This window comes from Giraffa tippelskirchi, chromosome 6 (assembly GCF_054371585.1).
Source record: "Giraffa tippelskirchi isolate mGirTip1 chromosome 6, T2T-mGirTip1v1.2.pri, whole genome shotgun sequence".
In the NCBI taxonomy this organism is placed as follows: Eukaryota; Metazoa; Chordata; class Mammalia; order Artiodactyla; family Giraffidae; genus Giraffa; species Giraffa tippelskirchi.
The window spans coordinates 13,186,223-13,200,063 of record NC_137280.1 but is presented as its reverse complement, the minus strand read 5'-3'; the positions used below and the strand labels follow the sequence as shown (position 1 = coordinate 13,200,063).

The 13,841-nt window shown below is 40.8% G+C and overlaps 1 protein-coding gene and 1 long non-coding RNA gene across 12 annotated transcripts in view; one reads left to right on the top strand and one right to left on the bottom strand.

Moving 5' to 3' along the window:
• CPQ (carboxypeptidase Q) overlaps nt 1–13,841 on the bottom strand; it is a 548,292-nt gene that overhangs the window by 346,591 nt on the left and 187,860 nt on the right. The window lies entirely within an intron of this gene.
• On the top strand, nt 634–13,350 carry LOC145511611 (uncharacterized). The gene is made up of 4 exons (XR_014057992.1): nt 634–796; nt 8,401–8,531; nt 11,116–11,197; nt 13,209–13,350. It is a non-coding gene; the product is annotated as an uncharacterized LOC145511611 (long non-coding RNA).

Genomic DNA, 13,841 nt, shown 5'->3' with positions numbered 1-13,841 from the left:
AAAAGAAACGTGATCAGGAGCTAAAAGACACGTTGTCCCTGTTCTACCATAGCTGAGTGACCTTTGGCCCCAAGGTCACTACTGCACATCTCTAAAATGAAGGGGTTACCTTTGGCCCCAAGGTCACTACTGCACATCTCTAAAATGAAGGGGTGGAGTAGACGTTCTCTCAGGGCTCATCCAGCTCTACCATTTTGAAATCTAGGTCCTAAAAGGGAAACGGAGTAGAAATAGGAAGAAGTTGCTTATAAAGAACTGCAAGTGCCAAACCGCCAAAAACTGAAAAGACCACTAAAACACGTACAGAAATGGGGAGGAGGAGGAGGATGGTGAGCATGGTGTTACCGGCTCCATCTGTGGAGGCCTCACTAGGAGCTCAGCTCCAGTCCACACACTTTACAGTATTAACTCTCCTAATACACTCTGACTCCATTTCTGTCATACCTCCCATCATGTTAGACAACATCAGAATGAATCCAGATAGTCTGAGGAAGTTGATTGGGGATGTATTTACAGGATTCACAGTCATAATCTCCACCTGGTATGAGAGAGGCTCCCAGGACTACTGGTGTCATAATACAAAGGGGCGGGGCCAATGGTCACATGGTGCTGAGAACTGATCCTGCAACACCTGGCGATGAAAGTATGGCGTGAGTGGTAGAGATTCAGAAGCTGGTCACTCAAAATTCCTTCTAGTCACCAGGTGTACAAAACTGCAACTGAAGGATTCCATTTCCATGGGCACCCACTTAAAATGGAAAGTCTCACTTGTCAAGAACAGATCCTGCAATTCAGGGTATGCTATTATGAAGACACCTCCTAATTTTATATTTTAATTTTCTTTTTTGAGCAAGTCATGCAAAATGCAATTTGTCAGAGACCCTATGTTCATAGGGAAAAGGCCTATGGTTGTACTGCAAACAGTGAATGTGCTGATGTATGAAGTCACATGTTTTATTTGAGTCAACAGATCAAATAGCATGTTAGCATATATAACATATCTGTTCTAACCAGTCTGGCAATAAATACCAGAAAAAAAGACATACAAAAACTATGATTTACTGAGAGAAAGAGATGTGCTTCAAGTATTCATGATGAATAGTCTCTTAGATTATTTAATAATACAAATAATGAAGGATAAATCACCTTAGAAAAACATTGACATTTCTTATTGATCTGACATAAAATAGTGACAAATATAAAGGTAACAGAAAGTCATAATGTGTATCCAAAGACTGCTGTCAATTCATTGTCACTGTACACAAGAGCATCTGTAATGTCCTTAAGCTCATATGTGAAAATAACTTGATAGCAACTTTCTGAAATCTGACAGCCTTAAAAATGCATATGATATTGCAAACAAAAATCTGTCAAGCTGAAATAAACTTTCCCAAACTATCACTAACAAAATCTAAATTTCAACCATGATAAAAAAAAAAACAACGGAATTTTGTTTTTATTCTCTCTATAAAAAATATAAAGACCAATCAGACTATGTAAGAAAAAAAAAGAGGAAAAATATGGAAGCTTGACAGGTAGTTATTTAAAAAATACATGATATTTTAAAAATTTTGTAATGTTTATAGTATTTGACAGATTTCTTAAATTTGTAACTTGTTACAATTTGCTATTCTAACTAAGTAAATATTGATTTTCTATCTAAATTTGTTTTTGTGATTTCATATTCTTTTTCTTAAAGAGACCCTCAAATTATATAAGTGCCTAGCCCTACAAAACTTGGGTCCTTCCTGGCCTGGAATATAAAAGACACCTGATGAATGTTTATTGAATGAATCAAGTTGGTAAATGTCAAAAATGAAATTTTTTCTCCTAGATGTCAAATATTTAATTTTTATAGGAGCAACCAGTGCAGAAACAGAGGTTCATTGAGCTATTAAACTACTGCCCGCTGACTCACTGGCCAAGGTTGGTCACCCCCTCACAGCCGCCGATGGCGTGTGGAAGGTGCAGTGGGTGGGTAATTCCCAGTCTTCTGTAGTCCACTACAGACACTAGGTAAACTCCCCCTGAACAGGCATACACGCAGGCCTCTGCAAACCCACACTGAGACACATCTCTCCTGGAAAGAACTCTCTGGGAACACACTCCTCAACATCAGCACCACACAGCAAAAAAGGAGAAAAGAGAAAGATTAGAAAAACAAAACAAAACTCTGGAGAAGCAATCTCTGGATCCGAGATCTTTGCTTATTTTAATAATTAACAGCAATTACGGATGGGGTGAGGATCTTCATTCACATATGGTACACACTGGTAATGATAAACTCTAAAAATATTTCCAGAGCCGTTACTCCAGAGTGCATGCTGTTAATGACAAAGTTCAGAGGAAATGGATGGTATTGATTACACCCTGCTAATTAGCTGACTATCTGGGATAGTTTGGGTTCCTTTGGATTAAAAAAAAAAATAGTGAATTCCTGTCAGTGTTTCCAGTATTCAAGCTTATCATAAAATATTAGCTTTGACACTTAAGGGCTTTGAAATTGTTGATGCTTTATCAACAAGAATGACAGTAATAAATTTTAATACATTCCCTTTAAAAAATCTATGAAGTGATAATCAAAAACAATAAAAAGAGTGAAAGCTCTTCTTTACAAAAAAGCGCCAGTTAAAAAATGTACATAATAGGAATCACTGAATTAGGAATACATTTGTAACTGGCAATGTAATATCTGATGCAGGCAAGGATCATCAACACATGCTAAATTTTCACTGGATGAAATTTTAATGGAGAATATAAAATTCACAAATTCTCAAAGCATCTCCCCATAATTACAATGTATTTATTTACCCTACAAAGGAGAACCTCTCTAACGAAGAAATCCAGAGATACTGCCTTAGATAAGTGATCAAACTTAGACTCACTATTAAGGAAAACTGGTATTACTCATTTCCTTATATAATGCAACAGGAGGGACACAACATCATCCATTTAGAATTCTAGCCAAAAATATTTAATTTAAATTTAATAATTAGGAAATAACTAACTCTAAACTGAGGGACACTTTGCAAAACAACTGCCCTTATCCTCAAATATGTCAAAGTGATAAAATGTTAAAAAGACTAGGGAACAATTCCAGATTTAAGGACACTAAAGATATATGAGCCCTATATGTAATATCATATCTTTGATTGGGTTCTAGAACTTTTTAAAAAGCAGGGACATTAATTATTGAGAGTTGGGGATAACTGGATATCTGAATGTCAATGGAATTTACATTATATAACATTTATACAACTATGTTAAATTTCTTAAGTATGACAACGATATTGCCTTATGTTAGAGAAGGTCCTTGTTCTTGCGAAGTACACACTCATATATTTCTGATTTAAATGCTCTGTGGCTGTACCTATCTCATTTTAAATTGATTAAAAGGTGAAAGAGAACAAATGTGGTAAACATTAAATAATGAATGTAGGTGAAGGGTGTATGAGTGGACACAGAAAGCAACTAAAAAACTTGATAAGTTAAAATCCATCAACATTTAAAACTTCTCATCAAAAGGCACTGTTTAAGATAAAAACAAAACTATAGGTAAGACACCAACTGAGAGAAAAGATTTGCAAAACATATATCTGATAGTGGACTTTCATCTAGAATATACACAGAATTCCTGTTACTGAATAATTTAAAAACAACCCAATTATAAAATAGAGAAAAGACTTGAGCAGACTTTCACAAAGGAAGACTTGGAAATGGCCAACCAACCTGTGAATGTGTGTTCAGCATCATTAGTTACCAGGGAAAATGGCTAAAATTAGACAGACTGACAACATCATTTTTCAGTGAGCAAGTGAAGCAGGCTGAACTCGTACACATGGCAGGTGGCAACGCAAAAGGTGCCACCTCTTCAGGGAGAAGGTCAGCAATTTCCTACAAGGAGTATATGAGTCATCTAATAGTCTTTCAATTTTACCACAGAATGATATTTTACCAAAAAACAAACAAAGTTGGGGAAAAAAATCTGTGATGCTTTAGAATGTGCCTTCAGAAAATAGACATGAGTCAGTATATCTCCATTTTTGTTGGTTCTCCATTCTTTTTATCTTAGATAATTTTTTAATAGTAACTGTGAAAAAGTGAAAGTGTTAGTCACTTAGTAATGTCCAACTCTTTGCAAACCTATGAACTATAGCCCACCAGGCTCCTCTGTCCATGGGATTCTCCAGACAAGAATACTGGAGTGGGATGCCATTCCCTCCTCAGGGGATCTTCCCGACTCAGGGATCGAACCCGGATCTCCCACACTGCAGGCAGATTCTTTACCATCTGAGCCACCAGAGAAGTCCAAAAGACGTACTCCCAGGAGTTGGTTCCACTGGGGATGGATCCCAGGACCTTCTGTGTATAAAGCAGATGTGCTAACGACAACTTGAATCAATAAATAGTTCTTGAGTAACTGTCATGTGCCAATAATGTGTACTGAGAGTATAATGATATACAAGAAAGATGTAGTCCTGTCCTTGTGGAATTTATATTCTCATGGAGAAACACATTGAACAAGGAGAGAGAGAGACAGAGAGCAGTTACCAAGTTGATCAGGGGTCTGCTCCCTGATACTGATATGAGTTGCTGTATTTTTGGTTTGGCCACTGCTCATTGGTCTGAGTCACTGTATCTTTGGCACTACATGCAAGAACGGTGTGGGGCACTGAAAGTGAGGTCAAAGAGGATAAAAAGAAAACAGAGTTTTAAGCCAAAGACTGAGGGAGACTACAAGAGTGGGCTCCTGAAATCAGGAGATAAACAGAACCGAGGTCTTTGGTGCCTACACCAAGGAGAGTTCTGGAGTTGCTGCCTTTAAGGTGTTTCAGTTCACGTCAGCCCACCTGCTTAGTGCTGTCATGATCCAAGGAAGATGGTGATGATGATAACAACCATGACAAAGATAAGGTGTCAGTTACCAAATTCACTGATTGCTTCTCACATGTCAAGGTCTCTATATTGAATGCTTGATCCCATACAGTTCTCTTAACAACTCTATAAGATAAAGAGTATTCTCGCCATGTTACAGATGAGCAAAGAGGTTCTCACGTTAAACCGTGTATGTAAATTCACACAACCTCTAAGTGGCCAAACCTGCATTTGAATCTAGGTCTGTCTGATTCCAAATCCCACTCTCTACATTGTTACTTTGTTCATCTCCAGTCCTCGTGGTGGGCTTCTCTGGTGGCACTAGTGGCAAAGAACCCATCTACCAATGCAGGAGACATAAGAGATGTGGGTTCAATCCCTGGGTTGGGAAGATTCCCTGGAGGAGGGGATGGCAACCCACTCCAGTATTCTTGCCTGGGAAATCCCATGGACAGAGGAGCCTGGTGGGCTATATAGTTCATCAGGTTGCAAAAAGTCGGACATGTCCAAAGTGACTTAACACACACACACAGTCCTCCTGGTAGTACCTTCTGATCGGTACTTTCTCCAAGGGGTAGAGATGCCAAAGGGTCCTTTGGATTCAAGAGGACTTTTGGAACGGTCTTCAGCTTTGATGTGAGAAAGGGAACAAAAGCGCAGGCAATAGTAAAAAGCAGACTTGAGGCTACTGGGGATTATTTTGGTTCATATGCTACACCAGACATTTTTCAAAGGGCACTGTATAAGCAAACAACATTGTCATAATCCTGAAACCTGAATTCAAAATGCATTAATTTCTTTTTACCAGTAGGGATTCAGAGAAACATGCCATGGTGATATGGTTCTTAAGCTTATGTTTTCAGTAATTAGAAAGCTGGAAAATAGAAGATGAACATTTACAAATACTTTAAAATTATGAATGCAAAATATCAGCCAAGAATAAATCTTTATATCAAGGTTACAAGCAGATGAAAAATGACAGTCCATACTGGGAATGCAAACAGACCATTAATTATAGCAGCCTCACAAAGCACCCAGGTAATAGCAGTTTGCAATTCTTTACCAAAATTTACATAACTGTATAGTCTCCTTTCAGATTCTAGAGATTCTATTTTTGATAAGTAGCAACTCAGAAGGTTAGTTATCTCATCTCTATTTTTATTCCACTTTTATGAATATGAAATGGTGACACCTTGAATTTACATGTTAGCAAACCTAACAGGCTGCCTCTAACACTTTTTATTCATTCATTTCAGCAATACTGTGTGCCAGGCATTGTGCCCAGCCCTGGAGACACTGAGATGAATAAGACACAGAGTATGTCCCCAGGAGAACTTCCAACCCAGAAAGAGAAACAGACTAGTCAACACACAACCCTAACAGAGTTTGAACAAACTAAACAGATGGAGATCAAAATGGCAATACAATGTTAGGCGTTGTCTCCCAATCAGATAGCAGCACCTACAACAGTGATATTAAGTAAATTAAGCTCTTCTTTCTCCCTCTTCCCTCCCTCTTTCCTACCTGTCTTCTTTCTCTTCTCTTCTCTTTCTTCTTTCCCTCCCTCTCTCCATGTTTCCCTCCCTTCCATTTTTATTCAGTGAGTATATCCATCCATTACTTAGCAAAATTATATAATAATAGTACATTACATGTATGCAAAACTTACTTTGTGTCAGGCAATTATAGAATTTCATTTAAACCTCACAAAATGCTCAGAAGAAGATACAATTTTCCCCATTATACAGATGAAACTGAGGTTCAGAAACTTACTCAGTATGCCAAGGTCACACCCTGTCAAGAGACTGAATAAAGACCCAGGCACTGTGACTCCAGAGCTGGGGCTGGAGTACTCCAGAGAGTACATCGTCTGAGTCTATCCATTACCAGATAATATGCCTGCCTGTCACACTACCTGAAGCAGTAATAAGAACTCAGTGATTAAAGGACATTTTGGAATTTCTAACAAAGGTTTTCTAAACAAAGGATCTGCCTTTCAAAAATCAGAGAGACATGAAAAAAAAAGGATGATGAGAAGAAAAAAATGCAGTGTTCAGTGTGGGTCTTCTCTGGTTTCCCCCTTTGGGAGCACCGTGGCCCTCCACCTGCATAAATGATGAGAACTGGCATTCTGCTTGATTACCGGGCATCTGTTAGGGGCCTCAGAGTGAACTGAGCAAAAACAAAAGCAGGAAGAAAAAGCGCCTACTAATCGAGGTTGGTCCAGCTGCACCATTTGAGTCATGGTGATATTCTCTTTATTTTATAATCACCAGTGGCACATATGCCCCCTAAGTTGCAAAAATATTTCAAAACAACTTAAATCAAGCTTGATAGCTAATTATGCTAAGGTCATGCCGAAGAAGCAAACCACCAGGACATCAAAAATCCAAGACAGTCTAAGTGTAAAGTAGCAGCATTAATTTTTCTCCCATTAAAAAACAAAGGGGGGGGGACAAGCTTTTTTACTCTCTTGAGGATAAACTGGCTTTTAATAATCATCCGAAATAGACCTCTTAAGACATTTCACCTCTGCTCTGAATGTTTGAAACTGGTCCTCTGATTACAAAAATGTTCATGTTAAATCTCATCAAGATGCTTTCTTAAGATGAAGAATGTTTTATAAATTGTAATGGTTTTAATCAGAACCCTCTTTGAAGCTATTAAATGCTACAAAGTAGCCCAACCATTGCTTCAATTATGCCACTTATTGACTCTGTATTAATTAAGTATCATTATAGGCACTGATTTATATACTTTCTCACAGCTCTCTCACCAGATGGTACAACATTCTCCCTCTCTGACACTCCATAAGCATCACCTGGATTCCCTCATATTTCTCTCCAGCTGAATGTTTAATCAACTCTTAGTCATCTTCAAACTAGATTGCTTCTCTTCCTCCTCCTCTTCACTATACTCTATCAATACAGTACACAAAAGTCAAGTGATATAAAACATAAACCAGTGGTAGTTCCAAAGCCAGGTTCTATCATCAGCTCATTCCCACCTCAATGAATTCTTCCCCAGTATGATGATACACTTCTCACAGTAAAGTGAAAGGAGAGCCTTTTTGCTTCCTTAGCTGATTAAAACTTATAGTCTGTGTTCAATTATCTGGGGCAATGGAGAAAATAACTAGGGGAAAAAATGTATATTTGGCAATGGGAGTACAATAGACGATTTGGCCTCAGTAGAGTTCCTTTCTCAATTATATTTTGCTTGGTCTAATATAAAAATTATTTTGCATGCTTGAGCTCACACACTGAGAAAGCAGGAGGCAGAAGTCCCAAGGTGTACTGCACTGCAAGGAAGCCAGTCTAGAATTTTAAACTGCCTTGGGTGATCCAAAAAGTAGATAATAGAGAAATGGAAATGCTTAACTGTTTTTCTTACAAAATGTAAAATGCAGATTAATGGGACAATCTCACAGCCGCCTCAAGCTCAAAAGGTCTAGAAACCAAACTGCTTGTGTTGCCTCAATATGGGCTCCCCCTACTGACCCCCATGTCTCTCATCATTCTTCAGTCCCCAAGCTGGGCGAAGGAAAACGGAAACTGAGGCAGACCAGAGAAGGCACAGGCCATCAACCGAAAGGACTTGGGGCTAACCCACGAGGCGGCAGTGTACCTTACACAAATACAAGATGTCATCTCCAGGTATAGTTTTTTTCCTCTAAAATCCATAAACCCCTATTTTTACATAAAACTCATGGAGAAGGCAATGGCACCCCACTCCAGTACTCTTGCCTGGAAAATCCCATGGACGGAGGAGCCTGGTAGGCTTCAGTCCATGGGATCGCTAAGAGTCGGACACGACTGAGCGACTTCACTTTCACTTTTCCCTTTCATGCACTGGAGAAGGAAATGGCAACCCACTCCAGTGTTCTTGCCTGGAGAATCCCGGGGACGGCGGAGCCTGGTGGGCTGACGTCTATGGGGTCGCACAGAGTCGGACACGACTGATGCGACTTAGCAGCAGCAGCAGCAGCATGACTTTAAAATATTGGGCTGGACTGAATGCAGATTCAACCCTTGGTTTTCAATCCTTGACTTACTGTTGACTTTGACTGCTCGTCCTTCCTCCCTTCAAATGCAACCCGTCCTTAAGTTTTGATATTTTTTTCATTACCCTTCTGTATGATCAGGCCACTCAGGATGGCTGTTCTCTTGCTCTCTGTACATCTCCTGCTCAACCAGTCCCTGCTTTACCAACATGCACCCTCATGACTATCTAATTCTCTTAATCACAAGGCTTAGTTGGTGTCATGCTTGCCTACATGTTTGCCTCCTGCCCCACTGACGGTTTCTCTGATAACGGATGATCCTGACGTCCCGCCCCCCTACCCTCCTCTACCCCAAGAAGAAAGACTGCTGCCATACCCTGCCTGCTGCCTGCCATACACAGTGGGGTGTCACTCCAGGACTCTGCTTCCAAGTTGTAAAATCTTCTATCCAACAAACTGCTGATGGCTGCTGCTCTCTCGGGGCTCTTTCTTCAATCTCACAGTTGGACAGTTACACAGCCCGCCGGGTACAGCCCAACACCCTTCTGTGTCTCTTCCTCTCCATTCCCACCAGCCATGTCCTCATTACTTCACATCCACATTAGGAGATCAGTGTCCTTACGTTCACAAAGCACATCATCTATGCTCACCAAATTGATCTAAACAGTAGTTCCCAAACTTTAACATACCTCAGAATCACCTGGAGGGCTGTTTAAACCACATACCCCATCCCCAAGCATGTTTTAATTTAATGGGTCTCAAGTGGAGCCTTTATGACCAACCTACTTTGCCAACAAAGGTCCGTCTAGTCAAGGCTATGGTTTTTCCAGTGGTCATATATGGATGTGAGAGTTGGACTATAAAGAAAGCTGAGCACTGAAGGATTGATGCTTTTGAACTGTGGTATTGGAGAAGACCCTTGAGAGTCCCTTGGACTGCAAGGAGATCCAACGAGTCCATCCTAAAGGAGATCAGTCCTGAGTGTTCACTGGAAGGACTGATGTTGAGGCTGAAACTCCAATACGTTGGCCACCTGATGCAAAAAGCTGACTCATTTGAGAAGACCCTGATGCTGGGAAAGATTAAGGGCAGGAGGAGACAGGGACGACAGAGGATGAGATGGTTGGATGGCATCATCGACTCGATGGACATGAGTTTCAGTAAACTCCGGGATTTGGTGATGGACAGGGAGGCCTGGCGTGCTGCAGTCCACAGTGTCACAAAGAGTTGGATACGACTGAGTGGCTGAGAGACTGAACTGAACTGAAGTGGAGCCTAACAATTTGCATATCAATAGCTCCCAGGTGAGGTTGATGAGGAGGAGAAGGGGACGACAGGGATGAGATGGTTGGATGGCATCACCAACGCGATGGACATGAGTTTGAGTAAACTCTGGGAGTTGGTGATGGACAGGGAGGCCTGGCGTGCTGCAGTCCATGGGGTCGCAAGGAGTCAGACATGACTGAGCAACTGAACTGAACTGAGGCTGATGAGGTTCCAGGGACCACACTTAAGAAACAATGCTCTAAAATGTCACCTCCAACTCTAACACAATCAATGATTCCACATTTCCTCCACATTAAACTTAAAACTCCTTAACCTGGTACTTTGGATTCTTCATAAAGCTGGTCTCTTCCTCTCACCTCAAAATAACATTTACATTTCTCTGATCTCCCATGAAACCCTGTTCCAATCCAACTGGTCTACTTGCATATTACCCAATGCATCAAGCACTCCCACTTTCTTGCCTTGATCATGTATAGAAAGTCTTCCCAGCTCCGGTCTCTTGTTCAAGTTCAACCTTTTCACTGAATACCCAAAACCCACATTCTCAATGTAGCCAGCCCCCATCAGAACTCTGCTACCTCTTCTAGACTTCTAGAGCATTAACTCTCCAAGTTGCTGGTTGAATCTAAAGTGCATGGACTTTAGAGCCAGAGTATGACTCTGAGTATGACTCCTGGTTCTTTCACTAGCTGTGTAAGTTCACTAATTATATAGCCCTTCTGAACCTGTTTCTCCCTCCATAAAAGAACAATAATAATACTTATTTCCACAGATTGTATAAAGAATTAATCAAAACAAAATGTTAAGCCTTCTAATAAATATAAACAAAGTATGCTTAATAAATATCAATTTCTTATCTTGGTCCCTTTTCCCAATCATGCATTTAGCACTAAATATAAAATATATTACACTAATCATACATATTTTAAGCTTACTCTCCTCTCTTTTAGCCAGATATAATATTTCTGAGGAACCAAAAACATGTCTAATTCATCTTAGCAACCCTAGTGCCTGACAACTTCTGAGCAACAGGTAAGCTCTCAATAAATATTTACTAAAAACTACGATTAATTTGAGAAATAACATAAGGCAAGTGGTTCCATAGAGCAGCCCTTCTCTGCAGAGCTTAAATCTCTTACAATTACTTTTATCCTAAAATATCTTCCTATGACAAGGCAAACTGTATTTTACACACAGGAAAACCAAAATAGATCTAATGAGATTCCCTATTAGATAGTCCCCACTTGATACTTAATACTGAACAAGAGAAAAGTCATTATAAAACCATCAATGAAGGAAAAATCTTCTCTTTGAAGTCAATTTGAACACAAAAACACTAATAATGGGAACACAGAGAAATAATGACAAAAAACCCACAGATAACGCTGCAACAGGTAATGGGCTGCCTTTTGAGGACCCCTTTCATGTAACCATGTGACCGTTACAACCAAAATGGCTGACACATATTGCTAACTCTACTGACAGATGTCAAGTCACATTGGTAAAACACATTGCCTGTCCTTTAGGAGATTCTCTAATTTTTAAATCAAGCAGAAACAAATTACAGCTTCTATTCTGTTCTCCAGAGTTAGTGACTTCTATAGAACATCAGGAGAAACGCTGGGCTGGAAGAAACACAAGCTGGAATCAAGATTGCCGGGAGAAATATCAATAACCTCAGATATGTGGATGACACCACCCTTATGGCAGAAAGTGAAGAAGAACTAAAGAGCCTCTTGATGAAGGTGAAGGAGGAGAGTGAAAAAGTTGGCTTAAAGCTCAACGTTCAGAAAACTAAGATCATGGCATCTGGTCCCATCACTTCATGGGAAATAGATGGGGAAACAGTGGAAACAGTGTCAGACTTTACTTTTTTGGGCTCCAGAATCGCTGCTGATGGTGACTGCAGCCATGAAATTAAACGACGCTTACTCCTTGGAAGGAAGGTTATGGCCAACCTAGATAGCATATTTAAAAGCAGAGACATTACTTTGCCAACAAAAGTCCGTCTAGTCAAGGCTATGGTTTTTCCAGTGGTCATGTATGGATGTGAGAGTTGGACGGTGAAGAAAGCTGAGCGCTGCAGAATTGATGCTTTTGGACTGTGGTGTTGGAGAAGACTCTTGAGAGTCCCTTGGACTGCAAGGAGATCCAATCAATCCATCCTAAAAGAGATCAATCCTGGGTGTTCATTGGAAGGACTGATGTTGAAGCTGAAACTCCAATACTTTGGCCACCTCATGTGAAGGGTTGACTCATTGGAAAAGACCCTAATGCTGGGTAGGGTTGGAGGCGGGAGGAGAAGGGGACGACAGAGGATGAGATGGCTGGATGGCATCACCGACTCGATGGACATGGGTTTGGGTAGACTCCGGGAGTTGGCAATGGACAGAGAGGCCTGGCGTGCTGCAATTCATGGGGTCTCAAAGAGTCGGACACGACTGAGTGACTGAACTGAACTGATACTATTCCTAAACAGAATCCAGTATAACCCACTGGCATAGAGCTAAGGGTGACAGAAAAAAGATATAACCTGGCATATTGGCATCTGGATATTTTCCTCCAAATACAGAGCAAAGTGCCCTAAAAGTTCGAGTTATTTTCAATTCACTGCACAGAGGCTACACCGTTTGGTCAGAGAGCACTAGGGACTGGGCCACCTGGTTTGTTGTAAGAGCAATCTGCCATAACTGATCACATAAACTCAGACAAGCCGATCCCTCCAATAGTCATTTCCTGAATGGCCACTATGTATCAAATACCATACAAGATGATGGGGATACCGAGGTAAAGTGTTTAATCCATGTTATCCTGGAACTTACAGTCTAGTGTAGAGTCAGGCAGTTGGAGGAGACTGTACAGTTGTTCACCAAATGCATCTTCCTTTCATGGTGAGCATAAAGACAGACCAAATCTCCCAGCCTCCACATAACTACATTGTGGACATAGAACGTGAGCAATGAGGTATATCATATCCAGGCCTGACCACAGAAAGCCTCCCCTTTGATTATTGACTTTCTCTCTCCATCTCCTTATTTGCCAGTTGGATGCAAGGGACCCTGCCGAGGACTCTTTAGAGGTGATGGAGCCACAAGATGTAAAGGAGCAAAAGGCCACCTGCTGAACACTCTCTTTGAACTATTATGTGAACAAGAAAGAAATTCCTATTGTGTTAAGTGGCTAAATTGTTTACTACAATACTTGAAGTGAAAGGGGAAGTCACTCAGTTGTGTCTGACTCTTTGCCACCCCATGGACTGTACAGTCCATGGAATTCTCCAGGCCAGAATACTGGCGTGGGTAGCCTTTCTGTTCTCCAGGGAATTTTCCCAACCCAGGGATCAAATCCAGGTCTCCTGCATTGCAGGCAGATTCTTTACCAGCTGAGCCACAAGGGAAGCCCACGAATACTGGAGTGGGTAGCCTATCCCTTCTCCAGGGGATCTTTCTAACCCAGGAATCAAACTGGGGTCTCCTAGATTGCAGGCAGATTCTTTACCAACTGAACTATCAGGGCCGCCTTACAACACTTGGTCTACCATACCAAAGCATGAACTCATACTACCTCCAAGATATTATGATACAGAGTATGCATAGCATGTCCTGGGATACCCAAAAGAGGCAGCTCACCTGAGCTGGAGCTGGATATCGGGAAGGGCTCCTCAGAAGAAGTGCTT